This window comes from Salvia miltiorrhiza, chromosome 3 (genome assembly GCF_028751815.1).
Source record: "Salvia miltiorrhiza cultivar Shanhuang (shh) chromosome 3, IMPLAD_Smil_shh, whole genome shotgun sequence".
NCBI classification, from domain to species: Eukaryota; Viridiplantae; Streptophyta; class Magnoliopsida; order Lamiales; family Lamiaceae; genus Salvia; species Salvia miltiorrhiza.
This window is the reverse complement of record NC_080389.1, coordinates 16,084,585-16,093,662: the sequence shown is the minus strand read 5'-3', so window position 1 is coordinate 16,093,662 and position 9,078 is coordinate 16,084,585. Positions and strand designations below refer to the sequence as shown.

The following is a 9,078-nucleotide window of genomic DNA, read 5'->3' as shown; positions in this document are numbered from 1 at the left end:
CCAGACAAGAATAGAGGAAATTTGTCAGAGATAGGCAAGTTGAAAGATGTGCCCATAGTATTTTTGTTCGACACCAAACGTAGAGCCTGCTCCACAACCTCTAAAGAATAGCCACACCCATAGGCAAAATTTCTACGGTTTCATCCGTATGCCCTAACTTAGAATTCGAGTTAAAATCGACTAAGCTCGAGGTTAGAAACCTGAGATTGATGCCTATGTGGCACTTGGATATAATTTTGGAATGGACTGGTTAGAGGAAAACCATGTGAAGATACAATGCAAGGAAAGACGGATATCTTTTCAGCCACCTGGCCAAGAAACTACTTCCTTCATTGGCAGAAAATGGAAGAAGACGCCGATCATCTCGGCGCTGCAAGCAAGAAATCTCTTGCGAAGAAAAGATACAACCACGTATGTTGTATATCTGAACTAGAGAGACGAATCCAAGGCAAATGTTGATGACGTACCAGTCGTGTGAGATTACAAAGACGTTTTCCCTGAAACTTTACCGGGATTTCCCCAGATCGACAACTCGAGTTTACGATCGATTTAGAGCCCGACGCAACATCGACGTCGAAAGCGCCGTACAGAATGACCCCTGCTGAGTTACAAGAGTTAAAGCTGCAACCCCAAGAACTTCTAGATATGAGTTCCTTTCGACCCAGTGTTTTCCCGTGGAGAGCACCAGATCTTTTTGTTAAAAGAAGGATGGAAGCTTAAGGCTGTGTATCGATTATCGAAAGTTGAACAAAGTGACGTTAAAGAATAAATATCCGTTACCCCGGATCGATGATCTGTTCGATCAACTACAAGGAGCGAGCACCTTTTCAAAGATTGACTTGAGAACGGGATACCATCAACTAAAGATACGATCGGAAGACGTTCCGAAGACGGCATTTCGTACTAGATACGGACACTATGAGTTTATAGTTATGCCTTTCGGTTTGACGAATGCTCCGGCAGTATTCATGGATCTCATGAATCGCGTTTTTCACGAATACTTAGATAAGTTCGTGTTAGTCTTCATAGACGATATCCTGATTTACTCGAAGAGTAAACGAGAACACGAAGAGCATTTGAGGATCGTGTTGGAAAGATTACGAGTGGAAAAGCTGTATGCTAAGTTTAGCAAATGCGAGTTTTGGCTTAAAGAAATTAATTTTCTTGGCCATATCGTTTCCGCGAGAGGAATTGAGGTAGACCCAGCGAAAGTTCAAGCGGTACAGGAATGGAGATCGCCAACCACACCGCACGAGATTCGCAGTTTTCTGGGATTAGCAGGATATTATCGACGTTTTATAGAGGGCTTTTCGAAAATCGCTAAGCCATTGACGCACCTGCTAAAGAAAGAAGTTAAGATCATTTGGACGGACGAATGCGAGCGAAGTTTTCAAAAGCTAAAGAAGAGGCTTACTTTTGCCCCAGCGGATCAAGAGTATGCAGTTTATACTGATGCATCGAAAAATGGTCCAAGGTGTGCACTGATGCAAGAGTGAAAAGTTATAGCGTATGCTTCGCGACAACAGAGACCACACGAGATGAGTTATCTAACGCATGATTTAGAATTAGCAGCCGTAGTGCTTGCTTTGAAGATCTGGAGACACCGTCTCTACATAGCACTATGTGAGATATACACCGATCACAAAAGTCTCAAATAATTCTTGAGCAAAAAGATCTGAACATGCGATAAAGAAGATGATGAAAGTTAGTGCAGGATTACGATCGAGGAGCAAATTATCACCCTGGAAAAAGCTAACGTTGTAACCGACGCATTGAGCAGAAAGAATCAGGGAGAGTTAAGATTTCTCCTTACACGAGAAGTGAACCTAATCAGGGAATTCGAGAAGATGAATTAGGAGGTAGTAATACCACCACAAACGACAGAAATAATAATTTCTGCACTGAACGTTATACCTGACCTACAATCGAGAATAGTCACATCTCAGAGAGAGGATGAGAAGATGGAAAGATTGCGAATGAAGATTCGAATCAAGAAAATAGAGAAGTATTAAGAGGCGGCAGATAATGCCATCTTAGTTTTAAGAGAGCGACTGTGTGTGCCTGATAAAGAAGAGCTGAAAAACGAAATTTCGAGCAAAGCTCATGATACCTTTTACACCGCAAAGGCGGAAAGTATGAATACGTGCCAAGACTGAAACGACGCTTTGATAGGAGAATAAGAAGCGAGAGATGGCATCATTCGTAGAAGGATGTTTAACGTGTTAACACGTGAAGGTGCCACTTTGGCAACCTTATACAATTATACCTATTAGAGACTTTCACAATAGAAGTGGAACCACATAGCCATGAATTATGGCATCGATTAGCAAAATCGAGAGAAGAAAATCAAACAGTTGAGTAATCACCGATAGATTCTTTCAACGTTAGAAATGATGTTTGTGTGAGTTTTTCCCTATCCCGGGGAGCATGTCATTTTCGAGTTAACGAAAAACTCAAACCGAGATATATATAGGACCTTATGATATGTATTAGAGTAAATAGGCCATGTAGCCTATAAACTAGCGTTGCCTCTGAGCTTCGCGAACGTCCATGACGTTTTCCATGTTTCTCAATTGAGAAAGTACGTGTTTGATCCAAAACACGTCATCTATCAAGAAGAAGTGTCCCTGGAACCAGTTTTGAGCTACGAAGAGATAAACCTGATGCTATGCAGGACTGGAAGATCCAATAATTGAGGGACGAATCGATTCCTTTGATAAAAATCCAATGGAGATATCACAGTCAAGAAGAATCAACATGGGAAGTTGAAGAGAAGATGAAAGAGAAGTACCCAGAACTTTTTCCCGAAGGTGAATAACTCAAATTTCGGGACGAAATTTTTTTTTAAGGGGGGTAGGATGTAACACCCCGTACTTTTCCTCATGTTGTGAGATAGTGTCTTAACACTATTGAGAGTACTGAGATGTCGAAATACGAGACTACTTTTTTTTATGAGCAGATAAGACAGATTGTCTTTTAAATAGAGATACGAGTGAATAAACCGATGATGGAATTAGAGTGATGAGATTTGAGAAATGAGTTGAGATAGAGATGCTGATTGAATTGAGCTGAGATTTTATTTTATTTCCAACTACCGGGAATAGAGTTACCGGATACTGAGATATCAGAGATTGACTGTCCTATTAAGAAAATAGGAATAATGAGTTGGAAATAGAGTCGAGAAAGAAAGAGTGAGAACCTCGATGAAAATAGTCGGTTAGAGAGAGACGTTTAGTCTGTTTGTGTTTGTCGACTGCTTTGATGTGATGTTATGTGAATTTACGTGACTGAGTGATTATGTGATTTTGTGACGTGTGTCAATATGACCATATTATTATGATTTTTATTTGAAACCTTAGCACTTGGGAATTTTTATTAAGTTTCCAAAGAAAGTGCGGTTTATTTTTACCGAGAAATCGAACGATGCCGGTTTATGGAAATTTTTCCAAGCATAATATTTTTAAATTATTTTTCCTATGATGAGGAATATTATAATTGAGTGAGTGCACTAATATTAGTGCTATAATTATTTTATTTTGGTCACATGAATAATTATACTATGGTACTTTATTAATGAGTAATATTTCCATAGTTTTTGTGATTATTATTTAATCACCCTTCTCACATGATTTATTTTTTTAATTTCCCAAGTATGAGACTAATTACTAAAATTTACTAAGTGTAGAGATTGAGAGAGTAGAGATTTAGAGAGTAGAGATTAGAGAGAGTGTAGAGATTATGAGAGAGAGAGATCAAGGCAATTAATGCCAATATTCACTAAGATTGCCAAATCTTCTATAAGATTAGCAAAATCCTCTCAAATCTTTCAAGATAATTCTCTCTCTCACTCCACCCCAAATTTTCGATCACCACCTTCTCCCTCCCTTCATCTCTCTACTTTCCACCATTGACAACCATTAACAAGACCTTCGGAGCTTCACAAAATCACACCAAAAACACAAATCACCCTCTAAATCTTACACTAAACACTTCCACCTCCTTGAATCCAAGAAGATCTTTGGAGTTTGATCTTCAAAGTTAGAGAGAGAAAGTTTGGTTTTGGGTGTAAGTTTGGGTAAGTGATCTCCATATTCATAGATTAGACTTGTTTGAGATTATATATAAGTATTCTTGAGAGTTTGAAGCAAGAAAACCACCCCCTTCATTTTTCTCTAAATTTTCGAAAATATGGGTCTTATACCCTTCAAAAAATTTTCTTTTTCTTTCCTTGAATTGGGGTGAGAAAAATGATCTATGAAATGTATATGATGATGATTGATGGAGTAAATTGAGTATATGATGTCAAATGATGATTTTGATATGAGTTAGTTTACTAAAATTAGGGCTATGTGTATCTATGCTCTAATTTGTAAATTGATGGTTTATATGTGAGTTAAATGGGTTAAGATTAATAGATATATGATGAGATTAAAGATCCATGTGAGTTCATAAAATGTCAAAGAGTTTAGTTTGGTAAAAATTGGGATTTTCTTGTCTATGTGTTTAATAAATGATTTGGCTTAAGATATGTGTAATTGAGCATGATGTTGGTGTTTTAATATGTTTGATTAAGTCTATTGGAAGCTAAGTAAAACTTTGGCTTGAGTTAGTTTATGAGAGTTTTTGAGTTTTCATATTTGAGAAGTCAATAATTGATAAAATGAGGTCTAATTTGCTTTATGACCATTTTGTGAAGTTGTCATGTTTTTGTTGAGAGTTTATGTGAATATATGAGTTTTTATTAAAGTTTGGTTGGTATGATTAAAGGGGATTTATGTGTATAAAATGAGTTATATGAAGTATGAGGTCATTTTGAATGATTGAGTGTTTTTAAGCATGAAATTGAGAAGAGGATTGACTTGATACGTTTGTAGAAACGTTTTCCTTGAAATTTGAGTTAAGATGTAAAAGAGGAGAGTTAATTTGAGTATGATGAGTATTTTAAATGTTTTGAATGTTTTTGAGTGTTATATGTGTTTAAAATGAACTTTGATTGGTTTTCTTTGAAGAAATGTTGAATTGAGCATTTAAGAGTTTGAGATGAGTTTTGGTGATTTTTCGTAGGCTACTGACCTACTGTGATCGACGGGTTGTCGATGTCTAATGGCTTTGAAACTTTTACAGCATGTCCCTACATGCGTCTTGAGAATACCGGTAAAATTTCAAGTCATTTGGACTTGATTTACTATTTTTACAAAATGCAAAACCAAATCTGCACATTTCTACCGGGAATTTCAGAGAACAGGGGACAAAGTCATTCATTTCAGTAGCTTCCTGTGTGATCTAGCTTCCCAAAGTTTTATGATATCAACCTTACTGTATGGGCTAGATATCCACCAAATTTGAGATCCGTTTGACAACGTTTACTATTTTTCAAAAATCAATGTTTCCGATTGCTCAAAACTGCCGAATATGGTAGACCGTGGTAAAAACGCCATATCTCCCAAACCACTTGGAGTTTCTGACTCTACTTTTTTTTAAATGACACTAGACTCAAATACCTTTCTTTTGGTATGAATCTGGAGTCCAGGAGATGTCGGAGTCAGAACGTGTTAAATTTTGAAGTTGAGTCAGTGGGAAAAACAGAACATGATTTGTTGATGTTTGATTGTATTTTCTTATGTGCCTTATGTGTTTATGTTGCCTAAGTGTTTTAATGAGATTAGACGAGTCTTATATGAGAGATAAATCGAGACTTAGAACCATGATTTTCTTGAAACCTATCCTTGGACTTAAGGATTTGAAATGAGTGAAGAAGTTTATGTAGAGTCGATCAAGAGATAGAATATAAGATAGAGCATGAGTTAAGGCATGAGTTTTTGTCGTTGAGTTCTAATCGAGATTCATTTTATGACATGAACCTTCGATGATGACGATGATCCCTGAAGACACGAGCAGAGCAAGGAAGTAAGTAACTCCGCTTTGACGGGAGTGTTTGAGTAAGGTCTTCAGGTGGGCAATATTTTGAGTATACACATATCATATGAGCTTTCTAAAACTGTTTTGATGATGTAATGAGTTTATCAAATGTTTTGAGATAAATGATGTTTGAGAACTGTTTGACTTGCCGATTTTTGTTGATAATGACTTGTGTGTTACCCTCTACTGATGAGACGAATTCGGTCCTGCCACAAGCGGGATTTTGTGCACAGAGGTGACTGTGAGCCGTCTTCGGGTCGGCCGGTCACGGTACCTGAGAGGGAGGCCTACTTCTCAGTACCTTTGATAATAATGAGTTGTAGATGTGGTGCATACATGTTGAGATCTTTGACAGCTGTCATTCGTTCGTTTATTTATGATGTTGATTATTAAAACTGCATGCACAGATTCATTTAATACTAACTTATTTCTGTGTATTGCTGAGATGTGGCAAGCTTCAAACTTATAGCTCTAAGAGCGCCTTTCTTGTTTTTCGGCGTTTGCCCACGGAGTATTATATACTCACGCCCAACATGTATTTCTAAATGTGCAGACTAAGCGAGGAGCGAGATTGGTCTGGTGCTGGCGGGGAAATGTTGGAGGATGTATTTACTTTATCGTATTTCCATTTTGACGATAAAGTCTTGATGATTGATATACTTTAATTTTCTTTTGAAGTTAAGCAATGTACTCACGGTTATATGTCTTCATACATATAATCGGTTCGCCTTTTGCTGCGATACTCTGCATATTATGTTCCCTTACGAAAAATGAGCGATACCCGTTTTGTTTTTGTTCGTGAAATTCCTGATAATTAAAAAGTTATAACGACGTTGACGATTTTACCCTTGGGTTCATTTATAATGATTTCTTTAACACCTTTTGATGCGAGCTTTCGCTTGATGTTCGACCTATTCTTCTTATCTTTTATTCTTTTAAAAATAGTCGTATCGATACTCGTACCCCACTATCACTAGTGTTGGGTTTTCGGGCTGCGACATACGGGTACAAATACAGATAATCAAATATCATATATTGACCGCTATCACCCAAGATATAAAGTACTCAAGTTACTATATAACTCTCACCCATAGTAAATCAAAGTGATATACGAATCAACATATGTATATGAAATCTTATTGGTATTAAGATTCTATTAAGTCACCGAGATCTTGTCACAGCCCGCAATCCCTAAGGATGGCTTAACCGGGGTTATGACTCGGGAAGGGGATTAAGAAACGGGGAAAGAAAGGGGCATTTACTTAACAATCAAACATTTTACGAAAAGAGACATTTATTATATAACACTAGGATCATAACTGATCACTTGGGCAAAATCAAGACATTCGTTCGGGAAGGCTCGTCGAAGTGGATTACCCAACAAAAGAGTATCATACTTAATATAAAACATTAGCATAATCAGAGTATCTTTCAGCGGAAATACGTGTGAGTTATACATATGAAGATGTATACTCAAGGTTACATTATTGTTCTATGTCAAAAGGTACATCCGCTCAACTCCACTCCATTCCATCACCCGCTCAACCTGCACATTAGGGAAAACAACATGCAGGGCTGAGTAATAATACTCAGTGAACATATGCCGGAAACATAACATTTTATATCATTTATTGTACTGCCAACAGTAACACACAGGGTTTTACTTGAAGGACCTGTGCTTACTAAACATTTTCTTTCATTTCATAAAGTTGGATGCGCATCCCATTTTCAGTCTATATGATCCATATCTGTTCCTTTTACACGCCGGGAAGGAGGCCTCCTTCCACGGACGCTAAGACCGGTCGCAAGCGACACACAGTCTCCATGAGTGTACACGTTAACCCTTACTAGCAAACCTTCGTCTAGCGTAGGGTCCGAATTCGATTTCCTTTATAGTTGGCGAACCAACACAGATAGGATACATACATAAAACATAAATATTTTTGGCAGACAATCATTCATAAACATTTCCTTTCCTTTATAAGAACCATTCATCATTTAATCATTTCCATAAACATTTCATTTCATAAAAACCATTTACCATTTAAAATAATACAGTCATATCATGTCATTCATTTCATTTCGTATAAGAGGCCTGTATGCAGGGGATCTCTATATACGTGTTTTAAGAAAGCCCACCTCATTCCGTTCCCACTAGGGGCGTAGAGTTACCTCCTTCTTTAGCTTTCACTTCCCGTCTGGACCTTTATTGACGAAGAGTCGATAAGTTCGAGAAGAAAGTCGTGTAAGAAAGGAAGATAGGTCTCTAAACTAAACTATCTCCTTTAATGATTTTAGGGTTCTAGCATCCATATTAATCTTGTCTCGTTCAAAACATTAAACTCAAACATCTATCACATAACTAACATTTAGGTTCGAAACCGTTTATTCGAACATCAACATGCGCATCAATCATAATTCGTTCTATTCATGTCATCAAGTCAAATATTCTGTCATTTAATATCACATAGACAAATCATATCATCATAGATCATGCTTTCTCATACTTAAAACAATTTAATCCTTTTCAAATAATCCATATTAATAAGCCATTTGAAAAGAATTCATTAAATTGTTTAACTCAAAATATTTTATTTTAAAAGTCCATAAAAAAATCAAATAAAAGACTCTATTTATTTAATTAATTTAAAGGTTAATATATAATTAAATTAATCAAGCTCAATTTAATTTTAGAGCTCAAATAATTTAAATGGATATAAGCCCAAATTAATTAGATAAACTAAGTCCATCATATTTTTCTTTGAATAAGGCCCAAACAATTAAATTAAAAGATCCATCAGATTTTATTTAAAAGGGCCGAGCCCATAAATAAAGAAAGGCCCATCAGTCAATTAAATCACACAATTAAAAAGGGCCCAACAGATATTGAAGCCCAAGGCCCACTCAATTCTTAACCTAAACACACACACACATTAAAACACCTTCAAACACACACACATCAGCCCACATCTCACCACTCTCTCTCTCTCTCTCTCTCGGTGCTCTGCCGCCGCCGCCCCGACGGCGGTGCCCGCCGGACGGAGGCCGGCGTCGGCCCCTCTCCTCTCTCCCTGAACTCATTCCCCCTCTCTTCTCCTTTATCTCTCTCTCTCGGCCGCTGGACCCAGGCGCAGCAGACACCACCACCGCGGTGTGCCG

At 37.4% G+C, this 9,078-nt stretch overlaps 1 long non-coding RNA gene across 1 annotated transcript; it reads left to right on the top strand.

Annotated features, from left to right (window-relative positions):
• The first annotated feature begins 3,667 nt into the window (after positions 1 to 3,667).
• Positions 3,668 to 6,798, top strand: LOC131017877 (uncharacterized). Its single transcript, XR_009099907.1, has 3 exons — positions 3,668 to 4,075; positions 5,889 to 5,952; positions 6,473 to 6,798. It is a non-coding gene; the product is annotated as an uncharacterized LOC131017877 (long non-coding RNA).
• Positions 6,799 to 9,078: the final 2,280 nt, after the last annotated feature.